Below are 12,601 nucleotides of genomic sequence, written 5' to 3' on the forward strand. Positions count from 1 at the left end.
AAAGGGCAGGCATTAGGGCTTTGGATTCTAATTCTTTCATTTCCTAGAGGTGTTACCTTAAGTTATTTGATCTTGTATAGTCTTGATGTCCTCATCTGTGAAGTGGGGAGAATAACTGGCCTTACCTCTAGGGTTTTGCTAAGATTAAATGATATAACACATATGTAGCCCAAGGTGTAACAGAAGCTTAATATGTTGTTGTTCTTTTCCTATTTCTCTCCCTCTCTTTTCCTTCCCCCTCCCCCCTCCTCCTCATCCTTTTATTGTCCTTCTTCTCGCCAATTTCATAGGCCATACTTTTCTTGAGAAATATTCATCTATTTAAGCTGTACTTGCAAACTATTTAATTTGATGGGGCTGTCAAGATGACATTGGAAATGATACAACACAGTTTACAATGACTGACACCACACGTATGTGTCAGAAGTTTCATTAGCACATCTTAACTTCCTCCATACTTTGGAGCTTTCTCCCAGTGTGGTCTCTTGTCATGGCATCCTTTCAGGAGGATTTAGGAGACGTCTGAGTTTGAAAAAAAAATACAGAAATTAATGAATGTGCGAAGGAGAGGGAAGGTGCAATTCTAATATAATTTTTTTCATCCATAGAAAAAGAAAAAATATATCTATATATATATTTTATCTTCTGAACACTCTACAGATGAAGAGACACAGTATGGAGTTGTTACCTAATTCTCTCAGGTGATATAGGTAGGAAGCACAGCTGGATAGCCACAGCTGGGAGCAGAGTGCTGGCCTTCACTCTCCCAAATCAATGTCCTGTTGACTTTTACTTTGCAAATTCTCTCACATAACATGATTTCCACTGGCTTCCCCGGTTTGGTCATTCTTGCTACATGCACTCTTACAATATCCTCCTGCAGGCTCTTTCTACCAGCCGCTGTCCCCCTGCAACTTAAGTCATATCTTGCCACCAACTTCATCTTCCTCAAAGGTCAGTTTCATGTGTGTCACTTTCCTACTCACCATTTTCAGTGACCCTCCATTGCCTGTAAGAAGGAGACCCAAAGTCCTTTCCCTTCTCCAATCTTCCTGCAATGTCATATTCTTTTCAATGATAAACTTCCTAGATCCTTGATTCTTGTCAAACTAGTCTGTTCTTTGAATTTATTTTGTGCATTCCCCCAGTAAGCTAATTGTTACCTGTGTCATGCAGTTGACAATTAACCCTGTGTATATTGTTTGTGAAACGTTGCATCTTAGGTAAGCAAGGGAAAAGTATGGACTTACACATTTATCAACTATATTTTGGGCATTGCTGATGTGTCGGGCACGAGATGCTGGGAGGTAGGAGTTGAAAAGGTAATAGGTAATTTATAGGAGAAAGTATAGTTCCTTATTAGAAGAGAAGTAGAGAGGTAATTCAAGTGGTATTAATTTGGGGCACCTGGGTGGCTCAGTCGGTTAGGCCTCCAACTTCGCTCAGGTCATGATCTTCCCATTTGTGAGTTCGAACCCCACATCAGGCTCTGTGCTGACAGCTCAGAGCCTGGAACCTGCTTCAGATACTGTGTCTCCCTCTCTCTCTGACCCTCCCCTGCTCATGCTCTCTCTGTCTCAAAAATAAACACCAAAAAAAAAAAAAATAAAGTGGTATTAATTTCTTATGACTGCTGTGACAAATTACCACAAATATGGTGGCTTAAAATGACAGAAGTTTATTTTTTCACAGTTCTGGAAGTCAAGCCCAAAGTCAGTATCACTGAGCTGAAGTCAAGGGGTTTACAGGGCCATGCTCCTATGGAGGCTCTAGGAGAGAACTTGTCCTTGCCTCTTGCAGCTTCTTGTGGCTGTCAGCATTCATTGGCTAGTAGCCACATCATTCCAATCTTTGCCTACATCATCACATTGCCCTTTCGTCTTCTATGTATGTCAAAGCTCATTCTGCTCTCTCTCTTATAAGAAAATTTGTAGTCACATTTAGGGCTCACTCCAATAATCTAGTATCATCTCTCCATCTCAGGATCCTTAATTTAATCACACATGCCAAGCACAAACTTTTTTTTTTTTTCTATGTAAGGCAATATTTATAAATTCCAGAAATTAGGAAGTGAATATCTTTAGGGAGCTGTTATTTAGTTTATTGTACAAGTCATGAGATCATAAGAGCTTTTAATTAAGTATAATTACTTAGTACTAAATAATAAGTCATCAGAGTTTTAAAAATTTGGTCTGAATTTTCTAATAGTAGCTGTACCATTTAGAAATTGTATTCAGCTCTTTGTAATGGAGCATCACCCACTGACTACCCCTTTCAAAAAAAGGTGACAAACAAGATAAAAGATAAAAATTTATTTAACTTTTATGTAAGACCATTCAGAAGAAGGCAGCTCTAAGGTATTTTCAAGGACACAGTATATTTCCATTTTTATGCTCTGTCACACTTGGATTCCATTCTTAGGGTCACCTCAAGTTCCAAGATGGCTGCTGGAATTCCAGGCGTCACATCCAGATGCTGGGCATCAGAGAGGCATAACCTTCTGCTTACATCTTAATGTCTAGAACATACTAGATGCACTGAGATGCAAATTTGGAACATATGGTTTTCCTTCTGAGAATATTAGACAGTTTATTTTTCTAAGGGAGTAGGAGATGGTTATTTGAAATTAATTAGCAATATTTCTACAGTAATAAACATTCTTAAAAACATTTTGGAGAAACTTCTTTTCTTTTTTCTTTTCTTTTTTTCATATATATTTAAAGCTTATAATGTGATGATATGATATATATACCCATTGTGATATGATTACCAATATCAAGATAATTAACATATATATTGTCTCACATAATTAACTCTCCTCTTTCTTTCTTTCTCTCTTTCTTTCTCTCTTTCTTTCTCTCTTTCTTTCTTTCTTTCTTTCTTTCTTTCTTTCTTTCTTTCTTTCTTTCTCTTTTGTGGCAAAATCCCATAATATCTACTCTCAGCAAATTTTAAGTATACCATACCATATTATTAAGTATAATCACATGCTGTACATTAGATTCTCCAAACTTGTGCATCTTACAAGAAGTTTGTGTCCTTTGACCTACAGCTCTCACTTTTCCCTCACCATGGCCCCTGGCAACCACCACACTGTTTCTATGAAATCAGCTTTTCTGTTTTTTAAAGATTCCATATGTAAGTGATACCATACAGTATTTGTCTTTCTTTGTCTAATTTATTTCACTTAGCATAATGCCCTCCAAGTTTATCCATGTTGTCTCAAATGGCAGGAGTTCACTCTTTTTATGGCTGAATAATATTCCATTATATATATATATATATACATATACACCACATTTTCTTTATTCATCTAGTGAGCAGATAAAAACATTCCTGCTTTGTCAAAGATTAGTTGGCCATACGTTTGTGGGTCTGTTCCATTGATCTGGGTTGGGTGTCAGACTGGCTCAGGTCAAGATCTCACAGTTCTTGAATTCGAGCCCCACGTTGAGCTCTCTGCTCTGACAGTGAAAAGCCTGCCTCAGATCCTCTGTCTCCCTCTTTCTCTGAACAAGAAACAAAGCCTCCAGCTTTGGTTTCCTTTTCCTTTTTCTTTTTTTTATGCTCTCTCTTTTTTTTTTAATTTTATTTTTTAAATTTACATCCAAATTAGTTAGCATATAGTGCAACAATGATTTCAAGAGCAGATTCCTTAATGCCCCTTATCCCTTTAGCCCATCCCTCCTCCCACAACCCCTCCAGTAACCCTCTGTTCTCCATATTTAAGAGTCTCTTATGTTTTGTCCCCCTCCCTGTTTTTGTATTATTTTTGCTTCCCTTCCCTTATGTTCATCTGTTCTGTGTCTTAAAGTCTTCATATGAGTGAAGTCATACGATATTTGTCTTTCTCTGACTAATTTCACTTAGCATAATACCCTCTAGTTCCATCCACATAGTTGCAAATGGCAAGATTTCATTCTTTCTGATTGCCGAGTAATACTCCATTGTGTGTGTGTGTGTGTGTGTGTGTGTGTGTGTGTGTATCACCTCTTTTTTATCTTTCTTTTTCAAGATTGATTTGGCTATTTCGGGTCTTTCTAGTTCCATACAAATTTTAGGATTGTTTGTTCTAGCTCTGTGAAGAATGTTGGTGTTATTTTGATACGGATTGCGTGCAATTTTTCTATGTAGAAGCAAGGTTTAGGCCTGGGGATACAAAGACGTATTACAATGATCTCTGGCCGCATGCAGCTTACAATTTAGTTAGGGCAATTTAGAGTGCATAAATAAAAGATCAAAATATATATATATTTATATATGGGGTGCCTGATGGCTCAGTCAGATGAGCATCTGCTTCTTGATTACAGTTCAGGTCATGATCCCAGTGTTGTGGGATCAAGCCCAGCATCAGGCTCTGTGCTGAGCATAAAGCCTGCTTAAGATTCTCTCTCTCTCTCTCTCTCTCTCTCTCTCTCTCTCTCTTTCTCTCCCTCTGCCCCTCTCCCTTGTTCCCTGGCTTGCGCTCTCTCTCTAAAAAAAAAAAAATTAGAAAAAAAAATATACACACGTTAGTAGCTAACGAGTGATATACACAGTATGTGTATGTGATAGGCTTTCTGGACAATGTGGGGCAAGTAGAATTTAGATAAATCTAGTGAATGAAGGAGAATATATTCCAACTGGGGTACATCATGACCAAAAATTAAAAGCATGAATGTTCATGAAGTAATCAATGAATATTGGGTAGACTGATACAGTTATAGATATGTATGGAGGAAAGCAGTTCCCCAAAGTAACCTGCTGTCATTCCCATAGACAGGAAGGAAAGAGTCAGATTTGTGGATAATGATAGAAACAATAAGAATGGTTAGCATGTTCCAAGAAGTCGACTAAGAGCGTTACAGATATTTCAAATCCTTGTAACAAATTCTGCAAGGTGAGTATAGTAGCAATTATGCACGTATGTATGTATGTATGTATGTATGTATGTATTGGTGATCAACATACCTTCTTTGCAGAATGGCCTGTTTTTCATGAGAAAAATCTCGATCCTGAGCAGAGACACATACGGATGGAATGAAATTATTGTCCCATTAACAGGTGGCAGCATCTGGAAAGAAGGTCTATAAGTGGCCACTACTGTGACCTTGGACCTTTAGTTTGTGGCAGTTCAGCCTATCCTTCAGTATTGGGAGTCATCCATTACTGTTACAAGACACTCCTCATTGCTTAGGTAGGCCAGAGCTGGTTTCTATTGCTTATAATAGAAGAACTCTAACTTTGAGAGTCTCAGAGAATGTGTTGCAAGCTGCAGATTCTGAGATGAGGGGGTATTGGAATTGTTTTTCAGTTACAAATTGAATAGAAGGCAGTTAGATTTCCATTCAAATTTCAAGACAGAAACTAGCAGCCCATAAATACTCAGTGGTGAAATAGATCAACCAAGGTAGCATTTGTGTTGTCTGTGATTGTATGTCCAGAACCACGAAGATCTGGGGGAAGGTGGCTGCCTTAGACCCCAGGGAAAAGGAAATGTCAGGGCTATGTTTTAAAAGACATTGGGCAATTTTGATGCAAGAGATGGGCATGCTCAAGTATTTATAGTCTTTAAGGAATAGGATGAATCTCAAAGTATTTATGTGACCATGATAAAATGATTATTTCCTGCTTGCAGCTGCAGAATCAGAGTCCAGAAATCAAATCCAACTTTTGAAAGTGCTGTCTCACTTTTCTTTTTACTTATTTTATGTTCATGTTACAGCACAGATGAGAAAAGAGTAGGGTCCCCATAACTGACGTGGAAAATCTAGGAGTATATAGGAGACATGGATAATCCCCAATTCTGAAATCCTTCTGAACTCCATCTCTAACACTTCCTTTTCTTTTTTTTTTCAACATTTTATTTTTATTTTTGGGACAGAGAGAGACAGAGCATGAATGGGGCAGGGGCAGAGAGAGAGGGAGACACAGAATCTGAAACAGGCTCCAGGCTCTGAGCCATCAGCCCAGAGCCCGAAGCGGGGCTCGAACTCACGGACCGCGAGATCGTGACCTGGCTGAAGTCGGACGCTTAACCGACTGCGCCACCCAGGCGCCCCTAACACTTCCTTTTCTAAGGAAGCTACACTTCCTTTCAGAATCTCATTAGCATTGTTCCCTTTAGGCACCCCTGCAGTGTTTTCTACTGATAACTGTTTTCATTGATAACTCAACGTGGTCCCTAAGGGTAAACTGCAGAATCAGAGTGGAAAGAATTCAGCAGCTATAATCAAAGGAATCATGGGGATCAGCTGAGCATAAAATGAGCATAATTCTATAAAATGGGGCAATATTTGTGGGAATGAATTTTGAGGATATTTAATCAAGCAGGGCAAAACATGAATTTGGATCAAGCCAATTTGATCAATGTGTATTTACTCAGCAGGCATTCTGTATAAAATGTATTGGCATGGGCATGATCCTAATACAAACTTGGGTTGCCCAAATGCTGACTCATGCTAAAGGATGACAAAAGGGTTAGAAGTCCCTTGGCATAGCATAGAAGAAGGGACTGAAGACACAGAAATGCTGAATCTGACCTATCAAATATATCTCCAATGGGGCTCAGAGTCTTTCAAAAGCAATTTACTAATCATTCCAACAGGTCGGAGTGCTTCTTACAAAAGTTTTCCCTGAAGTGGGCTTTCTGATCTCTGTGGGGCTAAGAGTCCTAGAGAGATGCCCCGGGTGGTAGTAATTCATACCATGAGCAAAGCTGGCATGGTTATGGTATTAGGCAGCAATCTAAACGTGATTGACAGATCTTAGGGAACGGCTAATTCACAGATAACTCTGGCTATCGTTTATCGTGGGGCTCCTGGGAGCGCAAGCAGTGGACATTCCACTAAGATGTATCCCACCCTCCTCAAATCCAAGTTTAGCAAGCAAAGACCTGCATCAAGCCACCATGCTAGATAGTCACTGTCACAGACAGGAGTTAGTTGATACCACAGAGCTTCTTTTTTAAAAAATTTTTTTTAACGTTTATTTACTTTTGAGACAGAGAGAGACAGAGCATGAATGGGGGAGGGTCAGAGAGAGAGAGGGAGACACAGAATCTGAAACAGGCTCCAGGCTGTCAGCACAGAGCCCGACGTGGGGCTCGAACTCACGAACCGCGAGATCATGACCTGAGCCGAAGTCGGACGCTTAACTGACTGAGCCACCTAGGTGCCCCTATTTATTTTTAAGTGTTTATTTATTTTGAGAGAGAGAGAGAGAGAGAGAGAGAGAGAGAGAGAATGAGAAAGGGGGAGAGGGGCAGAGACGGAGGGAGAGAGAAAATCCCAAGCAGGCTCCATGCTATTTGTGCAGAGCCTGATGCGGGGATCGATCCCACAAACTGTGAGATCATGACCTGAGCTGAAATCAAGAGTTGGATGCTTAACCAAATGAGCCACCCAGGTGCCCCTGATGTGTGAGCTTCTGACTCCTGTTTGCCTCATGGTAGGCAGAGAGGGACCCAAGCTCATCCTGTAGATAGTACTCCAGCTCTTGAAAGTATTATTGGAATACGTGACCTTAGTGAACTGTAGGATCTGCACAATGGCTCCCTTCCCTGTTGGAGTAACCATTACTAGAGTAGGAAAAACCAAGAGGGAGCCACTGGTGTTTTCTCTCCCTAACAACAGTGTAAACATGAAATAAAGCTGCTCTTCCAGTGAAACTATATCAAAGACCAGGAAGACACAGAGTTGATGATTGCTATCATATTCCCATTCTTTCTCCCATCATTTCCTATTATTTTCACCATTAGAATGGAGAATGCTGGTGGACTGGGGTAAAGTTAACAGGGTGGTGATTTCAACTTAGCTGGTATTCTAGAGATGATCTCCTTACTGAAGCAAATGAACACATCTCCTGGCATTTGTTTTGCAGCTACTGATCTGGTGAAAGCATTTGTTCCATTCAGATAAACAGGTTTGCCATCATCTGGAGGTAAGTAGCACAAGTCTAAAGTGATGCCAATTCTCTGATTCTGGATCATAACGTATAACCTGTATTGATCTTGACCAATGGTTGGCAAACTTTTCTATAAAGGGTCAGATATAAATACTCTGGGTCCATATGGTTTCTGTTGCACTTTGCTGTTATAGCACAAAAGCAGTCATAGATGATATGCAAATGGATGAGTGTGGTTGGAGTCCAACAAAACTTTATTTACAAAGCAGATGGCAGGCTGGATTTGGTCCATGGGCTGCAGTGCACCGACTCCTGGTCTTGGCCATCAGCATCTACAGGACATCATGTTAATCCCGACAGTAATGACAATGTGCAGACAGGACCTGGGGAGCAGGAAGTGACAGATGTCCTGTGACAGAGGGTAGGAGATATATTCTGAGAAATACAGGGCCTTGCCATCCCAGTGAAATTCCAGAGGGGAGTTTAATAATATAGAAAAATGAAGGTTAAGTTCTTCATCTTGAGCTCCCTATCACTAACAATGAGGCACAATGTTTGATGAGTTTCTTTGGATTTTGGAGCCAGTATGTATCATATTTAGGTTGCTTTGCCCATTTACTAGGAAGCCTGAAAAGTAATCTGTTTCCCCATGGTGTGTGTGTGTGTGTGTGTGTGTGTGTGTGTGTGTGTGTTTTACTGTATTTACAATAGTCTTTTCTACACCTGAGCAGAGGACATGTCTTCCTGTGTGTACATGGAAATGACAGTGGACATGAGTAGGGATGGTGTCAGACTGGCCTGAAAGGCAATATGCCTACCTATCTCTATGAGTAACTTATGAGTCAGGCTTCTGGAAGAACTGTGGTGAGTATTACACATCACAGAACCCCAAGACGTGAACAGGGATCTCAGATTTCCTTTTAAATTGACTAACAGCTTATCTCATCTTGATGTTAAGAATTGTTCAAGGAGTTTGCTCATTCCAGTGTGAACCTACCTTTTACTTATGCAGATTGTCCATAAGAAACTTGTTTAGTTTTATATGCGTGGTGAAAGGGACAAACAGATAAGAAAGAGGGCAAGTGGCCAAGAAATTGACATAATCAGTGATAGTATAAAAAGTTAATATCTCCCCTATTAAAAAAAATAATAAATGGGGGCGCCTGGGTGGCTCAGTCGGTTGGGCGACCGACTTCGGCTCAGGTCATGATCTCGCAGTCCATGAGTTCAAGCCCCGCATCAGGCTCTGTGCTGACAGCTCAGAGCCTGGAGCCTGTTTCAGATTCTGTGTCTCCCTCTCTCTGACCCTCCCCCATTCATGCTCTCTCTCTGTCTCAAAAATAAATAAACATTAAAAAAAAATAAATGCATAGTTAATGTAAAACATTGCAATAACACAGAAAAGCACAAAATTTCTTTTTTTCACTTAGAGATAACTACCATTAACATATGACCCATTCCAATCTAATCCCTATTCTATGCTATGCCTATATATACGTGTGTGTGTATATGTATTTAAGCAAATAATAGTGTATATGTTTATTTATTACCAATTCTTGAAGTTTGCATTATAGTGAACATTTTTCCATGTCAATGAATATTCTTATAACATGACTTTTGATGGTAATATAGAATTTTCTTTTTTTTAATGTTTATTTTTGAGAGGGGGGAGGGGCAGAGATAGAGGGAGACAGAGGATCCAAGGCAGGCTCTGTGCTGACAGGAGACACGCCTATGTGGGGCTTGAACTCATGACCTGAACCAATGCTGGATGCTTAACTGACTAAGCCACCCAGGAGTCCCTAGAGATTTTCTTAAATGGAAAAAGCAGTACATTTCTCAAGCAGTGACCTATTGTTTTTACACTTAATAACCCATGCTTCTTGTGGAGGCTAGCTGCCAGGATAGAAAATTTTATGGATATTCCCCACAACAAGCTATCACCGTATATGGCTTTACTAGATCACTGAGCATTATTGGAGGGCATCTGAGGTCAAGAGCTATTCCACTAATTGAAATACTTAAGATATCTTTTTTCTCTGTAGATTTCCCCAATTCCCCTTTTTGGCATTAGTCACAGTAACATTCATGTCATGTTTTAATGTAACCTATGTCAGTTCTGGGAACAGCATTTGTGAAACAATGTATTTTACATAAAACACAAAGCTGACTGCAAAACATATCTATTACAATGTCACAGATGTGAGTCATTCACCTCGTAGATACTTATTGGGTGCCCAAAATAAACAGAGCAGTACCTTTATGGGCGCGCACTATTCCACTGAGTTTCCACAATGTGCAAGGATCCTAAGAAACAGAGTTTCTTTCAAACAGTGTATTATCTCTAGAGAGGGAAAGGATAGGGAACGAAGACGAATTAACAGTACAAAAGAAGTCACATGGCAGTATGCGATGATAGGCACAGGCAGTAGGGGCTGTCTGCATTTAAGACCCATCCCTGAGGGTTGGAACAGTCAGAAAAGGCTTGAAAGGATTGAGAAGATACAAATGAGAGCGGAGAGCTTTCAACCAAGGCTAGGAGACAAGTACATGTATCCCTGGGTACAATATAATCCACCTCACCAGAAGAAGGTGTGGGAGTCAAGTCTGAGAGAGTGCCAAAGAGCGAGGTCCTTGAATGCAAGGCCATGGGAGGCAAACTCACTGTCAATGTCCTACAAAGAGGCTTTTGAGCAGTAGAGTGACATGGTGGACTGAATACTTGATGGGACACAAGTTAGTTCTTAGTCTTAGGTTCTCTGACATCTCTTCAGGAGGACAGTGAACTTATGTTGGAAGTGAAAATTGTTTACCCATCATCACTTTATTCCTGTTCTTTGATCAAGATCTACATGCAGAAACTGGTCCATTAGTAAAATAGTCAGGTTGAACTTTGGGCAGTGGCAGTGTTGGTGCCAATGAGGTTTACATGAAGCACCAGTATTGCTGGTTGAAAACTTTTCTCATTGAAATAGTCCGGTTATAAATTCATATATAGAATTTGTAAAATTAAATTAAAAGTTTCTGTAATTGATCCAGGTTTTTTCAGTGAAGTTTCTCTTTTTGTCTTGGTACATTTTTATATTATAAACCAAATGTAATATCGTTGAAGACATTTTGAAAATAGAAACAAAATCCTATAACCAAATTCTAAACATAACTCTTTAAATTTTACATGTCTTTCCAGTCTTGCCAAAATGTATGTTGGTTTTTACCCATTTGCAATGACATCTTGAAAGCAATATAGGTATGTGAACCTAATATACCAAAAACATGTTAACTGATTATTGAACTTAGAGTGTATAATTGAGTTTTAATTATTATTATTTTTTATTTTTATTTATTTTTAAGTTTTATTATTTTTGAGAGAGAGAGAGAGAGAGAGAGAGAGAGAGAGAGAGAGAGAAAGACAGAGGGCAAGTGGGGGAAGGGTAGAGAAAGGGAGACACAGAATCTGAAGCAGATTCCAGGCTCTGAGCTGTCAGCACAGAGCCCAACTCAGGGCTCAAACTCTCCAGCCATGAGATTACGACCTGAGCCAAAGTCGGAAGCTCAACTGACTGAGCCACCCAGGCTACTTTAATTATTTTTTAAAGTAATAGTTGCATATAATAAAAACGTACCTTTCTAGAGAAAGGTAAAGACTGGCTGTAGATCGCTCTTTAATCGCTGGCTTTATGTTCCTCTCCATAGAGCCTGACTGTCATTAGTTTCTTATGTAGTCTTCTAGAAACATCTGAAGGCCAAACACACAGACACACACACGCACGCATGCACCTGCATGCACATATACTATGTGTGTGCGCTCTTGCGTGCGCGTGTGTGTGTGTGTGTGTGTGTGTGTGTGTGTATATATATATATATATATATAGTAGCCTCTGGATGTGTATAGATAGAATATTTACCACAGGTGCAACCACCTGCAAGGAAGGCCTGTGGTATGCAGGGTGTATCAGAGTGCCTTGCATGCAGTCCTTGCTTTTGCACACCAATACACACTTTGCTTTTTTTCTCAAGTAATGTGATTTGGATATTGCTCCACATCACCACACACCAAGTGCTTCCTTCTTCTCAACAGTGCTGTATTTTAACCACTTCCTGCACATGGATCTTTAGGCTGTTTCCATTTTTTTTTTTTTTTTTTTACTATGAACAATGCTCTAACAAATATCCTTACACAGTGTGAAGTTATTTGTAGCATAAATGTCTAGATGAGGAATTCCTGGTCATCTGCAGCGTCATATACTGGAAACAGTATATGCATATAAAATTATGGTCAATAATATTGTTATTGTTTACTGTTTTTACTCCCACCAACAATGTATATGAGGCCTGTTTCCTATACCCAGGCCAACGCAATACATGTTAATCAGTCTGAAGGGTGAAAAACTGTCTCGATTTAAATTGCGTTTAATCTAAAAAATTTTTAAACTGTAGGTTTTGAGTGCTTTTGGGTAAAGTTTTTCCTGTAATTAGACAAGCAAGCATCATCCATGAACCTGGATGTGAAGTCTGCTTGAGCCTTGCGTGTTGGTATGAGAATTTAGAAGAGCTGGGCAAGCGGGGCGCCTGGGTGGCTCAGTTGGCTGGGCGGCCGACTTCGGCTCAGGTCATGATCTCGCGGTCTGTGGGTTCGAGCCCTGAGTCGGGCTCTGGGCTGACAGCTCAGAGCCTGGGGCCTGTTTCAGATTCTGTGTCTCCCTCTCTCTGACCCTCC

At 40.0% G+C, this 12,601-nt stretch overlaps 1 non-coding gene across 1 annotated transcript; it reads left to right on the forward strand.

The window, feature by feature from the left end:
* Positions 1-10,773: 10,773 nt before the first annotated feature.
* Positions 10,774-10,909, forward strand: LOC121034297 (U4 spliceosomal RNA). The gene has a single exon (XR_005792365.1). It is a non-coding gene; the product is annotated as a U4 spliceosomal RNA (small nuclear RNA).
* The last annotated feature ends 1,692 nt before the right edge of the window (positions 10,910-12,601 follow it).

This window comes from Herpailurus yagouaroundi, unplaced genomic scaffold (assembly GCF_014898765.1).
Source record: "Herpailurus yagouaroundi ecotype Mexico unplaced genomic scaffold, PumYag 159, whole genome shotgun sequence".
Lineage (NCBI taxonomy): Eukaryota > Metazoa > Chordata > Mammalia > Carnivora > Felidae > Herpailurus > Herpailurus yagouaroundi.